This window comes from Haliotis cracherodii, unplaced genomic scaffold (assembly GCF_022045235.1).
Source record: "Haliotis cracherodii isolate W230 unplaced genomic scaffold, xgHalCrac1.p SCAF_3, whole genome shotgun sequence".
NCBI classification, from domain to species: Eukaryota; Metazoa; Mollusca; class Gastropoda; order Lepetellida; family Haliotidae; genus Haliotis; species Haliotis cracherodii.
Window position 1 is genome coordinate 3,145,738 of NW_027266286.1, and position 17,346 is coordinate 3,163,083.

The 17,346-nt window shown below is 42.9% G+C and overlaps 1 pseudogene; it reads left to right on the forward strand.

Moving 5' to 3' along the window:
• The window catches only part of LOC139474296 (uncharacterized), a 37,520-nt pseudogene extending 23,249 nt beyond the window's left edge, over positions 1–14,271 (forward strand).
• The last annotated feature ends 3,075 nt before the right edge of the window (positions 14,272–17,346 follow it).

Here is a 17,346-nt window from a genome sequence, read left to right on the forward strand (position 1 = left end):
TTTGAGTTCAATCAGTTGTATAAATTCGCATTAACGCCCCAAATTCAAGTAAGAGCATCGCTGTCTAGGAGCATCCAAATAACAAATAAAATACTAATACCACAATCTTGTATCACATCGACGGAGCTTACAGGTTGTCTTCTTATCATCGTGGGATTTGTTTTAGAAACAGAAAATTTCACTGAAATGAAAAAGTTTATATTTCATGTTATATTTTAGGCCTTTCTGTCAGTCGTTACCACCTGCCTGCAAGAGGCCTCGAGACACAAACTCAAGTCCATCGCTTTCCCTGTTCTCGGGACAGGCTATGCTGGTTACCCAGCAGAAACATCAGCACGGCTCATGATGAAGGCAGTCTTGGACTTCTTCAACACACCTTCTGAAACATCAGTGGAAGTAATCTCAATCGTTGTTCACTACAAGGATGAGGTCCTCAGAAAGGTTCTTATTTCTTTCCTGTTTTCGTTTCATATTAAGGGGCGGTCGGGTAGCCTATTGGTTAAAGCGTTCGCTCGTCACGCCGAAGACCCGGGTTCGATTCCCGACACGGGTACAATGTGTGAAGCCCATTTCTGGTGTCCCCGGCCGTGATACTGCTGGAATATTACTAAAAGCGGCGTAAAACCATACTCACTCACTCGTTTCATATTAACTGACCAGGACCCAAGGTCAAAGTGTTAACATGGTGCATATCCAGTTTTACGACGTTTTCTCCGATCATATGGTAAGGATAAGTGCTGGGAAGGTGTATAATACAATAACATGATTTGTTCATTTTTCATAAAATAAATACTTTTTATGGATAGAAAGGTTTTTAAAAATATTTTATCATGTCCTACGTCATATGTTGTTGTTTTTTAAATTAACCGAATGCCTATCAAAGCTGGAGTTCATTCACATTCCCGTATGAGTGAAATAACTTTAAAATGTTTATCAGTTGAATACGTTGTTGCCTGACCATGAGGGGATATTCTTGTGTTGCATGCCAAAAGATTCAAGTGAAACAACGCTACAAAAGCAACGTTTGTTTATCCGTGATCATAAAGTGGTAAAATGGCATGTTCTTATAATGGTTGTTTTCAAAGTTTCAAAACAATATGTGAAATGCTGGACTTTCTCATTGATAACATTTATATAAAAAATGGGTGTAAGGCATTTTGCGCCAATTGCGCTCCCCTTCTTGCGGATCTGTTTCTTTATGAATATGAATCGGAATTTCTGTTCGGATTGTCAAAGTCAAAACAAGGTAATTTGGCCAAGAAATTGAATTTACGCTTCAGGTATATCGATGATCAGATATCATTCAATAACAATCAAATAGTCAGTTCCCTTCCACTGATTTACCCATGTTTGACGCATCAGTGACAAAATTGATGTCCGATGCAATTCCCTATTTTGACTTGATCATATGTTCCCGTGTGTTATTTTCGGTGAACAATTGACTTGCCTTTGCATGTGTTTGTGACGGGTGCCATCGGTGGGGCAGGATACGCTCACCTTTTCGCGAACACTTGGTATCTTTACTATTTGATAGTGATTCATAAACACATGCTCGTGATAAAGTCGGAATTGTACAATCGACTGCTTTATGCAGAGGTTTCTTTTGGATATGGAAAGGGTTTTGTCGCTTTATTTAGCCTGGTTCTGGTGCATTTCGAGAAATTATACTTTTTCTCAACATATACATATTATGCATTTTTCACCTGTTTCCTCTGTGTTTCTGTACTTCTTCAGAAGACACATAGTGCTTAGTATTGGTGATATGCTTCTACTCTCACTGTTCAACGTTTTTCTTCCGCAAGAAATTTTACCAACTCCCCCAAAGTCTATATAACAGACATATTTCCGATGTCACTATTGTCAACACCTGGATAAATATTAAACTCACCCTGAACAAGTTAACCACTGCCGAGCGATCGCGAATGTAATCACTAAAATCGTACGTCAGGACACATACAGTTATTCATATCTAAGATGTAAATGTCTGCTGTCGGTACATGCTGCAAAGCATTTGCATCTTGCACGTGTAAGAAGCCAGTCGACTTGCTAGAAACGCACTATCAATTGACACTAAAATCAATCGACAATTAACCCAAGAACAATTTGAAATTGTTCGCAGCTGTAGTCTGAATTCTTGTTCAACATGGCTCGTAGGGGATTACCTGAAGACGAAAGGTGGCGAATAGTAGGAATGCTTAACGCAGGAACGCCCTGCAAACCTGGGGGTCGTCAGCCGTTTATTTCCATTCGGTCTGGACGTATGGCGTCAGAACGTGACGAGTGCGACCATCTCTGCTTGGTTTAGCGACAACAGTAAATTTTAGTAACAACTTACTAACCACAACTGTCTAGGATATCCTGCAGCTCTATGCTTAAGTCACATACCACTACTTGACGGTGATATTCACTCATAACAATTGCTGTGTCTGTTTGAAATGACACAATCAACACACGGGAATGTAGCCAAGAAGTTAAACTTAAGCTTTAGGTACTTTAGGATCTGATGTCATTCATTTACACTGCTGAAATAGACGGAGAAAACTGCCTCGCCTGTCACGTATTTAGATCTATGCATAAAGATTCAGAGTGACAAACACTGTCCACAAGACTGTATGACAAGAGGGACGGCGTCAGCTTTATCTGTATCCCAAACACTCTCCCAGCAGTCCCTGCCTTTGATGTCTACATTTTACAATGTCTGAGGTACAATGTCTGAGGCACAATGGAACAGGCTCTCTACCAACATTTCACATAAGGTTTTACATTTACGAGGCTTGCATAAAAGTTGTTTGACCAGGGTTACGGCATTCAAGGCATTTGTGAATGTTTCAAACGATTTTATGGCAGTCATGTGGAGGGAATTTCAAATTTGACGCATCAGTGACAAAAGGGTTTCCAACGCAATTCCCGTTTGGACCTGAACCATATGTCCCTATGTTCGGGTGAGAACATATGTTAGCGACTGGTGGGGCAGTATATGCTCACCTATTCGCGAACATGTTTATGATATAGCCGGAGTGATAAAATCGACTCGACTTTTAGCCGAGATTTCTAATGATTGCGCCACTGCCTTTGTCACTTACATTTTTTGCTTTTTAGATTGTGGAATCACAAGTTGAAGAGAGTGAACAGCTGTTAAACAAGGCAAAGTATATTGTTCAAGCAGGTACACTGAGATGTTACTGTTTATAATTGTCGTATGAACATTATACAGTTTTATAACAGCTAACATGAGAAGCAACTCCACTCTTTATGTCCCCGTAAGGCGACTATCCTTGTCGTAAGAGCAACTGAAGGGCTCGGGAGGTCAGGCTCTCTGACTTGGTCAATGCATGCCATCGTATCTCAAATGAGTGGTCGATGCTCATTATGTCAATCACAGGATTGTCTGGTCCAGACACGATTATTTCCAGACCGTCGTCATATAGCAGGAATATTGCTGAGAGCGGCGTTAAACAACAAACAAACAAAACATCCCGTTTCCTTATATTAATTATCTATGAAGTTGCTGCTACTATTTACCCACAGTGCACTTGAGATTTCATAAAACAAATTAAAGATAAGGAAATATATTGGCATACGTTTGTGTAGATTCATATCATATAAGGATGTTGATATTCACTGCCAAATTGTTTCATAAATGTTTTCATACGTCCTGCTCTGCAGATGGCTCCAAGGTAGCAGTTACCGGAAGTACCCATGTTGTGGCGGGCCTGGTCGTCAGTCAGAAGGTAGAGTCTCTGGAATTTGTAGTTTCAGAACAACAAAAGTATGCCCACTAGCCCTCTAACACCACGTTGAACTACAGAATATTTCAGACCATTTCTGATGTTCTGACTATTTCGATGTTCTTCAGCATCCAATGTCTGCTTTAAAAGGTGACGATGCTTGTCGTAAGAGGCAACTAACGGGATCGGGAGGTCAGGCTCACTGACTTGGTCGATGCATGTCATCGTATCTCAAATGCTCGGATCGATGCTCGGGAATTCAATCACTTGATTGTCTGGTCGAGACTCAATTATTTACAGACCGCCGTCATACAGCTGGAATATTGCAGCGTGCGGCGTTAAACAATAAACAAACAATCACAATTCATGTCTTATGAAGGCGGAAAAATTGATCAGCAAATTAAATGGTGGGTTTTGCCCTTTACATTCTGAAATGTCATTCAATGTACACAGGGAAGTTTCTTTGACATGAAGATTTAAACTATGTTGAGGTCATTGATGTATCTTCTTCCGTATCAAGGTTGAATCAGATGAATGATTTAGGAATAACCGAGTTGAATAGGTATCCCTTTTTCTGAATTTAACTAAATAAACTCATACTCGCAAAGGAACATGTCTACTGAAAACAGGTATTTTAAACAGGTATTTGATGACTTGCCTTTGCATGTGTTTGGGGCGGTGCCACCAGTGGGGTAGAGTACCTTTTCGTGAACATCTGGTATTATCCCTAATCGATAGTGATTCATAAAAAAAAACATGCTCATGATTGTCATAATTGAACAATGATTTTTTTATGATTTAGGAAAGGTTTTGTAGCTTGTGTTCCAACTGGTAAATCACTCTAACATTGTAGACATAGTACTGATAATTTCACGGAGCTGAAATGTTTTGACGTCGATTTAACACACCTAAATATAAAAGACAAACGTCGCATATTAGCATGACGTATTAAATGTAACTCACACAAGTCTCTTAATCATTCGGGGCGGTCGGGTAGCCTAGTGGTTAAAGCGTTCGTCACACCGAAGATCTGTGTTCGATTCCCCACATAGGTACAATGTGTGACGCCCATTTCTGGTGTCGCCCGCCGGGATCTTGCTGGAATATTGCTAAAAGCGGCGTAAAACTCACTCACTCACTCACTCACTCTTGATCCTTCATCTAGGATCTGTTCAGTCGGGCATCTTATGTCACCGGAGAACGGAAGGCGCTTGGTGGATCTGAAGTGAAATACTTCGAGCTGAAGCCCGAACCTCGCTGTAGCATGACACCAGAAGACTACCACTACAGACTGGTGGAGAGTCAGTTCTACAGGTACCTCTCGAAAGACACAGTGAATCGGTAGGTACCTTGTGACAATGAGATCTTTGGTGCACGCACACGCATCCTTTAGACTGAAACTATCACATATTTATTTTACCATTTAGAGAACTAACTAAGGAATCACTTACAGTTACTATCTTCTCCATTTAATTAATGAAGCCAATGTATAATTATTTTGTTATTCCGATCAAAATACCTTCCCCTACATTATGCAATACAGGAAAACCAGTCATGTGATGTCATTGATGTAAGTTGTTCTTTTGTGAATCCTCATACTTGATTTTCCACTTCTTAAATTCAGCTTTATTTATCATTTATTTTCAGACATATATTTCAACTTACCAAAGTGGAATACGTTGTGAATCCCAAACAAGTCAAACAGTTCAGGTAAGCACCATCATGTCGTTCTGGACAGATCTATGAGACTGGGTCCTTATGCAAACGTTCATTATCACCAGATGTTTGTCATGTATTTCAAGTTACATTTTTTTTTCGAAAACATCGCAGTGGATTGTATTCTGTTGCACACTTGGTGAGTGATATTGCGTATTTGAACAATGAAATACAACGATACTACTGCTGCTGCTACTGCTACTACTACTACTGCCAAGGTATAGCTGGAATATTTCTAAATGTGGCGTTAAGCAAGCAAGCAAACTTCTACTATTACTACTCCTACTTCTGGTGATAATTAGCAAAGAAACAACTGCTACTACTACTACTACTACTACTACTACTACTTCTTCTGCTACTACAACTGCCAAGGTATAGTTGGAATATTTCTAAATGTGGCGTTAAGCAAGCAAGCAAACTACTACTATTACTACTTCTACTTCTGGTGATAATTAGCAAAGAAACAACTGCTACAACTACTACTACTACTACTACTACTACTACTACTACTTCTTCTGCTACTACAACTGCCAAGGTATAGTTGGAATATTTCTAAATGTGGCGTTAAGCAAGCAAGCAAACTACTACTATTACTACTCCTACTTCTGGTGATAATTAGCAAAGAAACAACTGCTACTACTACTACTACTACTACTACTACTACTACTACTACTACTACTACTTCTTCTGCTACTACAACTGCCAAGGTATAGTTGGAATATTTCTAAATGTGGCGTTAAGCAAGCAAGCAAACTACTACTATTACTACTCTTACTTCTGGTGATAATTAGCAAAGAAACAACTGCTACTACTACTACTACTACTACTACTACTACTACTACTACTACTACTTCTTCTGCTACTACAACTGCCAAGGTATAGTTGGAATATTTCTAAATGTGGCGTTAAGCAAGCAAGCAAACTACTACTATTACTACTCCTACTTCTGGTGATAATTAACAAAGAAACAACTGCTACTACTACTACTACTACTACTACTACTACTTCTTCTGCTACTACAACTGCCAAGGTATAGTTGGAATATTTCTAAATGTGGCGTTAAGCAAGCAAGCAAACTACTACTATTACTACTCCTACTTCTGGTGATAATTAGCAAAGAAACAACTGCTACTACTACTACTACTACTACTACTACTACTACTACTACTACTACTTCTTCTGCTACTACAACTGCCAAGGTATAGTTGGAATATTTCTAAATGTGGCGTTAAGCAAGCAAGCAAACTACTACTATTACTACTCCTACTTCTGGTGATAATTAGCAAAGAAACAACTGCTACTACTACTACTACTACTACTACTACTACTACTACTACTACTACTACTACTTCTACTACGACTACTACTACTACTAGTAATAATTCCGTGAAGACCCGGGGTAGAATAGGCTTCAGCAACCCATGCTTGTCCTAAAAGGCGACTATGCTTGTCGTAAGACTAACAGGATTGGGTGGTCAGGCTCACTGACTTGGTTGATGCATGTCATCGGTCCAAATTGCGTTTATCGATGCTCATGATGTCAATCATTGGATTGCCTGGTCCAGACTCGATTATTTACAGACCGCTGTCATATAGCTGGAATATTGCTGAGTGCCGCGTTTAACAACAAACTACTAGTAATAATAATAGTTTTATACAACAGTAATAATGGCAATGATACATTGGTGAGTACACACGTCTCACATTGCTTATATAAACCAAAAACATCTCACAGTAAGACACATTACGTACATGGTACAATGGTACATTTTCAGATCGGCCCAGGAAAAAATGTTCCAAAAAGATGCATCATATGGGGTTCCTGTTCTGGGTTTTCATGGAACTTCAGAGGAAAACATAAAGAGCATCTGTGAGGAAGGATTCCGTCAGCCAGGTGTGTGGTCCTCTCACTGTCACAGATACTGGTCCCCTGTGTGGTCCTCTCACTGTCACAGATACTGATACTGGTCCCCTGTGTTGTCCTCTCACTGTCACAGATATTGATACTGGTCCCCTGTGTGGTCCTCTTACTGTCACAGATACTGATACTGGTCCCCTGTGTGGTCCTCTTACTGTCACAGATACTGATACTGGGCCCCTGTGTGGTCCTCTCATTGTCACAGATACTGATACTGGGCCCCTGTGTGGTCCTCTCACTGTCACAGATACTGATACTGGGCCCCTGTGTGGTCCTCTCATTGTCACAGATACTGATACTGGGCCCCTGTGTGGTCCTCTCATTGTCACAGATACTGATACTGGTCCCCTGTGTTGTCCTCTCACTGTCACAGATACTGGTACTGGGCCCCTGTGTGGTCCTCTCACTGTCACAAATACTGATACTGGTCCCTTGTGTGGTCCTCTCATTGTCACAGATACTGATACTGGGCCCCTGTGTTGTCCTCTCACTGTCACAGATACTGATACTGGTCCCTTGTGTGGTCCTCCTACTGTCACAGATACTGATACTGGTCCCCTATGTTGTCCTCTCACTGTCACAGATACTGATACTGGTCCCCTGTGTGGTCCTCTCACTGTCACAGATACTGATACTGGACCCTTGTGTGGTCCTCTCACTGTCACAGATACTGATACTGGTCCCCTATGTTGTCCTCTCACTGTCACAGATACTGATACTGGTCCCCTGTGTGGTCCTCTTACTGTCACAGATACTGGTACTGGTCCCCTGTGTGGTCCTCTCACTGTCACAGATACTGGTACTGGTCCCCAGTGTTGTCCTCTTACTGTCACAGATACTGATACTGGTCCCCTGTGTTGTCCTCTTACTGTCACAGATACTGATACTGGACCCCTATGTTGTCCTCTCACTGTCACAGATACTGATACTGGACCCCTATGTTGTCCTCTTACTGTCACAGATACTGGTACTGGATCCCTGTGTGGTCCTCTCACTGTCACAGATACTGATACTGGGCCCCTGTGTGGTCCTCTCACTGTCACAGATACTGGTACTGGGCCCCTGTGTGGTCCTCTCACTGTCACAGATACTGATACTGGGCCCCTGTGTGGTCCTCTCACTGTCACAGATACTGGTACTGGTCTCCTGTGTGGTCCTCTCACTGTCACAGATACTGGGCCCCTGTGTGGTCCTCTCCCTATCACATATACTGATACTGGTCCCCTGTGTGGTCCTCTCACTGTCACAGATACTGATACTGGTCCCCTGTGTTGTCCTCTCACTGTCACAGATACTGATACTGGTCCCCTGTGTGGTCCTCTCACTGTCACAGATACTGATACTGGTCCCCTGTGTGGTCCTCTCACTGTCACAGATACTGATACTGGTCCCCTGTGTGGTCCTCTCACTGTCACAGATACTGATACTGGGCCCCTGTGTGGTCCTCTCACTGTCACAGATACTGGTACTGGTCCCCTGTGTTGTCCTCTCACTGTCACAGATACTGATACTGGTCCCCTGTGTGGTCCTCTCACTGTCACAGATACTGATACTGGCCCCCTGTGTTGTCCTCTCACTGTCACAGATACTGGTACTGGTCCCCTGTGTTGTCCTCTCACTGTCACAGATACTGATACTGGTCCCCTGTGTGGTCCTCTCACTGTCACAGATACTGATACTGGTCCCCTGTGTTGTCCTCTCACTGTCACAGATACTGATACTGGGCCCCTGTGTGGTCCTCTCACTGTCACAGATACTGGTACTGGTCCCCTGTGTGGTCCTCTCATTGTCACAGATACTGATACTGGTCCCCTGTGTTGTCCTCTCACTGTCACAGATACTGATACTGGGCCCCTGTGTGGTCCTCTCACTGTCACAGATACTGGTACTGGTCCCCTGTGTGGTCCTCTCACTGTCACAGATGCTGATACTGGCCCCCTGATTAATATGTTTAACCTGTATGAAACTTAACCTTGGAATTTTATGTTGTCCAACAGACGTTTGAAAAAAATGATTTGCTATTTCATATTATCACATGCAGTATAAGAACACTAGTATTTTACAGACTATTCTCTTTCTTTTCTAACTTTCTCTATACATCCATCATGTAAAGAGATTATTGTAAAAATAAATAAACTCACATGTGCATTATCATTGCAGAATAGCTAAAACACATTCCATGACATAGCAATCCACCTACGCTCAAGTAAATGATTGTTTTCATTCTTAATAAAATTTGCGAAAAAACTGCCGAGCCTCAACATTGGCTACTGCATTATGATAGCTATGATATTGGACTACTTTTGCAACCAGACCACCCCTTCTTCGACGAGACAACTGACGTCGGATGGTACGGGAACGGCATCTACTTCAGTGAATACCCTCGGTTTGCCATGAATTACATGCAGAAGACCAGCAAGCTACTCATGTGTAAAGTCCTGAAGGGGAAGGTAAAGCATCATACCAAACATCATGCAACGAGACACTTTACGTGTACATGACAGCACCACTGTACGTGTACATGACAGCACCAATTTACGTGTACATGACAACACCAATTTACGTGTACATGACAGCACCACTGTACGTGTACATGACAGCACCACTGTACGTGTACATGACAGCACCACTGTACGTGTACATGACAGCACCACTGTACGTGTACATGACAGCACCACTGTACGTGTACATGACAGCACCACTGTACGTGTACATGACAGCACCACTGTACGTGTACATGACAGCACCACTTTACCTGTACATGACAACACTACTTTACGTGTTCATGACAACACCAGTTTACGTGTGCATGACAGCACCACTTTACGTGTACATGACAACACCAGTTTACGTGTGCATGACAACACCACTTTACGTGTACATGACAACACCACTTTACGTGTACATGACAGCACCACTTTATGTGTACATGACAACACCATTTTACATGTACGTGACAGCACCATTTTACATGTACGTGACAGCACCACTTTACATGTACTTGACAGCACCACTTTACGTGTACGTGACAGCACATCTTTACGTGTACGTGACTTCACCACTTTACGTGTACGTGACAGCACCTCTTTACGTGTACGTGACAACACCACTTTACGTGTACGTGACTTCACCACTTTACGTGTACGTGACAGCACCTCTTTACGTGTACGTGACAACACCCCTTCATATGTACATAACAGCACCACTTCACGTGTACGTGACAGCACCACTTTACGTGTACGTGACAGCACCACTTTACGTGTACGGTGGCAGCACCACTTTACGTGTACGTGACAGCACCACTTTACGTGCACCTGACAGGAACATTTTACGTGAACATGGCAGCACCACTTTGCATGTACTTGACAGCACCACTTTGCGTGTAAGTGAAAGCACCACTTTGCGTGTACGTGACAGCACCACTTTGCGTTTACTTGACAGCACCACTTTGCGTGTACGTGACATCGCCACTTTACGAGTACGTCACAGCACCACTTTGCGTGTACGTCACAGCGCCACTTTACGAGTACGTCACAACGCCACTTTGCGTGTACATCACAGAACCACTTTGCGTGTACGTCACAGCGCCACTTTACGTGTACGTCACAGCACCCATTACGAGCAACTGACAGAAACATTTTACGTGAACATGACAGCGCCACTTTACGTGTACGTCACAGCGCCACTTTACGAGTACGCCACAGCACCACTTTGCGTGTACGTCACAGCGCCACTTTACGTGTACGTCACAGCACCACTTTGCATGTACGTCACAGCGCCACTTTACGTGTACGTCACAGCACCCATTACGAGCAACTGACAGAAACATTTTACGTGAACATGACGGCGCCACTTTACGTGTACCTAACAGCACCACTTGACTTGTACACGAATCATCCCAAACGTCCTTTGTTTCATGTATTGGGGCGGATATTATGGGCATCGTTGAATTTGTAAGTAGCTTCAATAAACTATGAAACCTATATGTAAACAATTGACTTCCACGGACATTCGAAGATTTTATGTAACTTGTAATGCTCCGCGTATGAACCCCTTTACCTGTGATAAAGTCAACAGAAGAAGGTGACACGTTTCATAAAGAGAATCACTGAAAATCACTGTTTGGCAAATCATTACTTATCCATTGAAGTAAAGCAGACATCCTTTTTTAAATGTATTTTGACTTCAATACATGAATACAAGACGTCCTCATCTTGTAGACGCTGGAATCATTCCAAAACACTGTGTCAAGATATTCCTTCAAATCACATAGACATAAATTCGAAAGTTATAGGTTGTAAAAAGGAAAGTTTTACAATAGTCTTCTTGAATTTCAGACCCTCAGGTGTAAAAAGTTAAAACTTGGGGCAGCAAAAGAACCAGGCTACGACTGTCATGTTGATCCATATGGCAAGGAAATTGTCATCTTTGAGGAGAACTGCATTCTTCCGTGTTATATTTTGCATTTCAACATCTGCAAGAGATTCAAATTCAAAGAAGACAAGAAATCCTCCAACGACAATGATGACACTGAGATCGAGTACCTGGGTGAAATGGACATGCATAAAGGGGAAGACTTTCCTGGCTTTTGAACGCACAGAATGCTCTGGAACATATACTCACACGCAAAAGAAACGCAAGTCGAGTATGCAGTATACATGTTACTTATTTTCAATAGTAAAGACAAGAAATACTGATAGGGAAAGATTGACAAAAAATTGACTGAAGACAGTTTAAGGATTAAAAGGCAGATGACATAATTGTATTTTTCAAATATTAAGTGCTTACACAGTTTCCGGTCAATACCTAAAATGTCAGTCAATACCTGGTGTAACCACCATTAGCATTGGTCACTGCCACACATCTCCTGTACATTGAGTGGATCAGACGATTTGTGAAGGCCCTAGGGATCCCCCTGCACACTTCCAGAGCAGCTGTGCGTAGTTCATCGGCAGTTGTAGGGACTGGGCGCACATTGTGCAGACGCCTTTGAACCCCATCCCACAAGTGTTCGATGGGGTTCAGATCAGGGCTGGGGGCTGGCCAACGGATGTTGTGTTGTTGCAGAAAGGCCATGGTAGCTCTGACAACATGGGGACGAGCGTTGTCCTGCTGGAAAATGTGTTGTTGATGTTGTGCAAAAAATGGAACAACGTGGGGTCTGATCACTTGGTTGATATACCGCTGAGCAGTGACGCCATGTCCCCGACCTTGACCAACATTCAGAAAGCACATGGGTCCAAGTCTCGCATGAAGTCCAATCGTCAATCATGACACCAGGTCCACCCCATGGATCCCTTTCCACAACGTTTCTGTCAGCGAAACGATCACCTCGACGCCGCCAAATTATGACTCTTCCGTCTGCATGGGAGACACAAAAGCGACCACTCACGATGACGCCTATTGTGATGACCCTGTGCCCACTGAAGTTGTGCTTGTCGATGCCGTGGTTGGAGAACAGGAAGACGTGCTGATCGGCGACATCTGTGGTTGTTGAAACGGAGACGTCGGATCACAGTGTCCCAGTGACGATTATGTGTTCCTATGGTCTGTCGAGCACTTTCTCTGGCAGTTAGGAACGGATGTCGCTTGTTTTGACGGGTAATCTGCCGATCTTGTCGAGGTGTGGTGAGGCTAGGACGACCGCTCCGAGGAAGGTAATCTGTGGTCTGTGTAGTATTGTATCGATGCAGGAGACGGTAAATTGTAGTTATGTTAACGTTGAAATGACGGGCAACATCTTGGACAGACTCTCCAGCTTCCAAACGTCCGATAGCCTGGTTTCTCTGAATTTGAGTTAGGCGTGGCATTGTTGACCAAGGAGTGGTAGGTCCAAGAATCGGCCACAGTCTTATACCCACTACAGTTCGTGACAGTTCGTGCGTTTTCGATTTCGCGAGAAATGGGTGCATGATACCCACGTATTCATTGAAATGGTGCGTTTTGGCGATTCGTTTTTTATGTTGCGTTTTTACTCGGGGCTTCCAAAAGGAAACCAAAAATATTGATAACACCATCAGGCTTCACTGCATGCTAAAACTCGTATCAATTTATGGTTCCGTGTTTGTTACCTATTTGCTTAAAACCACTTGCGTTTCTTTTGCGTGTGAGTATTGATTGTAGCACTATTTACACCGAAGGCTCTAGAACATAGCTTGTAGCAGTATTGTGTAAATAACGATGTAGTATCCACGTACATAACATTGCTGAAGAGGCTATTTGTATGCTTATCCTTCGTAGTTTTAGCACAACTATCTTTTATCCTGTTATCTTTGACTATATAATACAGTCATAAGACAAATTTGCATACATTTTGTGTCACATGTGTGAATACATATCACGTATCAGTTATATCGAGGGTCGCAACTCTGCACAGTCTTAGACGATAGGGCCACCTGTTCCCCAGGAGTATACATGTATCAGAATACATGTGCGTCTTATTTGTGTAATCAGCCCACATCATCAAAATATGTTATTGAGCTTCAATCCGATAGCCCAATTTGAAACTAAACCATGTAAATATGTCTTGTGAATAAGTGCAACTTTGTTTGATGTCAGATCCACTTTACTTTACGTCACGTATCACTGATGTATGAGAGTCAGTGGCAGTGGGTGGTCTGGCTATGCGAGTTACTATGAGCTGATGCCATGTGTCCTGAGTTATCCAACACCACGAAGTTGTCCATCTGTCCTATTTCAATGGGGACAAGTTCAGAAACTGTTAAGTGTACAAGGATATCTTTTTGCATACATGGTTTAGAAATAAATATGTCGACCAAACGCCTATTGTTGACAAATCTATGACCCTTGTTTGGTATTTTGGACCTGATCACAGCGCCCCAAATGGACACCGCTGTAGATACACCGATGCTTACATCATACGTAACCAACCAACTTCATGAATAAATATGTTACAGTGTTTCCCTTGTTTTATCCTTTGGACCTGGTGCAGAGTGATGCCAATGGGACCACGCCTTCCATGGAACAGATATTGATGGCATTATGAATACATCATCATGTGATAAATATGTTATCAAGTTTTAAAACAGCCAACGACAGTTGTTTTTTCACAGAAGTATTATCTTCGTTTATTTTCCTTTTGTATTTGCTCTAATGAAGCTAGGGTTCGTTTCAAGAGCAAAACTCTCAAACCGTTTAATATGTACTGAACCATTGTTATCATTGTGGGCCCTTATTGTGTATTGAAACAGTAATGGCCACGTATTGTCGTAAGATAACACCCGTTTTTTGCAGGTGAATCGATCAAAATCATGTGCACAGCACTATAGTAGCAAAAGTGTTTTTTGTCACGTGCAACTGATCACGTGGCCATAATACCTCACATGTTTTCAGCCATACTTGTTAGCAGTCATTAACAAAAAAAAGAAAAACACAAGAAAACAAAAGTCTTTACAGCCATTTGTCATGCCACGCCTTTCAAATGTTCAACGTGAACGTGCCATCGGCATGTTGCAGACGGGAACGTCCGTAGCTGAAGTGGCAAGGACGATGGGTTGTAGTCGGCGGACTGTTTATGATTTACAGACGCGTCTACAGCAAACGGGTACCACCGCTGATCGCCCTTGGCCAGGTCGACCACGTGTGACATCAAATGCAGAGGATCGACAGATTGTCTTACGTCACCTCCGTAACCGATTTTTGACGGCTACATCAACCAGAAATGAACTGTTTGGTGGTAGACTGAGTGCGCAAACTGTTCGAAACCGTCTGAGAACTGCTCACCTTCAAGCACGACGGCCATCAACGTCAATTGTGGGCACAGCGACACTTACGATGGACTCAGAGGAATTGGAATCAAGTTGTCTTCAGTGAATCCCGATTTAATTTTCAAAGCGGCGTCCCTTGGGCACGCACGCCAGAAACCGGTGATTGTGGGTTCGAATCCCGGTTCGCCAAGATTACGTTTCTTGGTTTGTCAGCACCATACCCGTGCTCATGGTTTTCACCGAAGTGGTAAACGTCTGAGACCTGCAACACTTCGGGCTTTCCTCCCACATTAAGCTGACACGCCGTGATATAACTGTTTAACCGTTAAACAATGTGTGAAGCCCATTTCTGGTTTTCCCCGCCGTGATATTGCTGGAATATTACTAAAAGCGGCGTAAAACCATACTCAGTCAGTCAGTAAACCGTTAAACCCACCTCACTCACTCACTAGAACCACCGCCTTCTGGCGCTAGGCAATTTAGTGCACAAATAAGTTGTGAATTCAAACATGTTATACATGTTATACATGTTATACATACCGAACAATACATTTATAAAATTCACGAGTGTGCATACACAATTTTATGCACAGGGTTTGGCATGACCAGTGGATTGATAAAACCGGGCCCATTCTACCAAACGTTTAGGTGAAGTTAGGGTCAAAGTGGTGTGTTAGGCCAAGGAACACTGTCCCTGAAACAAGTGCCCTCAACTACCAGAATCCCTTCCTCCACCGACACAGGGCTGTAACCCACAGCAAACAGGAACTTTCATAAGGAACTTCAGGAGGGGAGTGGTCCAGCTGCTGGCCATATACTATGTAGCTTGGCTGGATTACCCGAGGCAGTATGCACAGATGTTTGGCGTTATGCAAGAACTCTTCTTCAAGGAAACCTTTGGTTCAAAAACCAAAAATTGTGTTCACTTCTTGAAGAAAGTTGAAGCAAGCATGACTGACTTGACTAGATTGACATGTTTCCTAATGGGAAAATAAAATTTTTAATTCCCTATTTCTGTTGTTAAAAATGTGTATATCCCAGTTGTATACTTTTTATAGGTATGAAGACATCATATGATATTGATTCTAGCTTAATTCAGTTATACAGGCGACCGTTTAGGCACTAAACGGGCCTAAACGCTAAACGCGTTTTAAAAGTGGAGACATTTCAGCGTTTAGTTTTCTAAACGCATAGCGTTTCATACAAGGTGTTTAGTAACTAAACATGCATATTTAGAAACTTAAACGTTGGTGTTTAGAAACTAACAAGTAGTGTTCAGAAACAAAATGCCAAACGCGTTTTAAAAGTGGAGACATTTTGTCGTTTAGTTTACCGTTTAATCGCTAAACGATCGTTTTTTCTGTGTGCAGGGACTTGTGATCCGTGCTGTATGGGGTCGAACGTTGTCCTGCTGAAATACACCGTTGGCGTGTGGTATGAGAATTTTGTCGATGTATCGTTGAGCTGTAAGATTGCCCTGGATGAGGACCAAACATGTCCTGCCATGATGAGAGATACCCACATCATAACGCTACCCCCACCAAAGCAGTCGACTTCCTGTACGCAGTTTCCGGCGTAACCTTCTCCCCCCACGTCTGTAGATCCGTGCTCTTCCATCCCCTCGATTCGCCGCTGAACCAGACATCTCTCCATAGTTGAGGCTATACCCTGTGTTGACGACACCAATGCAGACGCTGTTGACATGCGCGTCGAACAGGACGTCTTGCACGTAGACCTGCTGCTCTTAAACGGTTTCGTACGATCTGGACGGAGATTTTGCGCAGTCCGGGTATTTGGGATGCGGTTGAGGTGGCTCTGGTCATCCTTTCACGTAGCGATCTTGGCCGGGGATGGTTACTCTTGGTCGTCCCGACCTTGACCGATCACGTGTTGACCCATGCTGGTGCTGGGCGTTACATTGAAAACCCTGGCTACAGCTGATCGGGATTCCCCTGCTTGCAAGCGGCCTATGACGTTGTTTCTTTGCACTTCTGTTGATCTTGGCATGTTGTTGAACTGTCACTGTTCGATTGACGCAGATGCCAAGTAATCAAAAACCTGCGCATTAATACCGTTCATAGAGTAGCTGCGCGTGCAGTGCGTGCAGCTCCATTTGTTAATGCACTGGGTGCGTTTTTCCGAATCGTACGTGTTTCCCGACTAATGGTTTGCATGTCCTTGTTGAGATCATTTTGATCCGGGAAATTTGTCACTGACACTATAACACATTTAACCTCTTAATTTTGCACATCTTGGT